The sequence below is a fragment of the Sinocyclocheilus anshuiensis genome, unplaced genomic scaffold (assembly GCF_001515605.1).
Source record: "Sinocyclocheilus anshuiensis isolate Anshui unplaced genomic scaffold, SAMN03320099.WGS_v1.1 scaffold1241, whole genome shotgun sequence".
Classification (NCBI taxonomy): Eukaryota; Metazoa; Chordata; class Actinopteri; order Cypriniformes; family Cyprinidae; genus Sinocyclocheilus; species Sinocyclocheilus anshuiensis.
This window is the reverse complement of record NW_015549644.1, coordinates 30778-31638: the sequence shown is the minus strand read 5'-3', so window position 1 is coordinate 31638 and position 861 is coordinate 30778. Positions and strand designations below refer to the sequence as shown.

Below are 861 nucleotides of genomic sequence, written 5' to 3'. Positions count from 1 at the left end.
TGTCTTCGTTTTTCAAGACAAGCCATGATCAGAATTAATGCTAGAGATTTCTTCTAACCGCATAAACTCCGGTGCTCTCATCCTCCGCTCACGGAATTCATCTGATTCGTTGCCTTTGCTATTATAAACACCGGTTGCGCTGCTGTTTTCATGTGGGTGTGTAGTGCTGCTTGCACTATTCTGCATAAATACGCCGGTATTGCCGCCATTCATATACTTTTAATGATAGCCAACATTACAGTCCCGCGTGCAATGCAGCTCGCAGTCACTGAATGTGTATGGGTTGATAAGGTAAAACTCGGGACAAGTTTTCTTGTGCGCACCTGTTTTTAACGCATCTTGACTGTCGTACAGTCTGACATTAATGATAACTGAGATCCCACAGTGTGACATCATCATCATGTTCGTACAGTCTGACAAGTACAATCCTAAAGGACTTTTTAAAAAATCGCAGTGTGAGCCCGGCTATAGTGTTGTTACGGTTAACTAAAACTAAAACTTTTTTTTTTTTTAATTGAAATGAAGCTGAAATAAAATTAAATAGAAATATCAAAAGCTTAAAATGTTTAAGAATTTAAGATTAAAAAATGTAAAATGTTGAAATTCTGTTTTGGCAATTAAAAGAAATAAAATAAGTTGAAGTAATAAAATGACTAAAACACTGATAAGATGCGAGTTAAATATCGCATGCAATTTATCGTGCAGCCCTAACTGAAATTAAAATAAATTTAAGCTAAACAGAAATATTATGATTTTTTTAATGATTATAGTGATTTTTTTTATAAAACCAGATACAAAATTAAATAAATTATATATATATATATATATATATATATATATATTTTTTTTTTTTTAATACAC

The 861-nt window shown here is 31.9% G+C and overlaps 1 protein-coding gene across 1 annotated transcript in view; it reads right to left on the bottom strand.

Moving 5' to 3' along the window:
- The window catches only part of LOC107659917 (coatomer subunit delta-like), a 6881-nt gene that overhangs the window by 5022 nt on the left and 998 nt on the right, over positions 1–861 (bottom strand). The gene's annotated exons all lie outside the window — the stretch shown is intronic.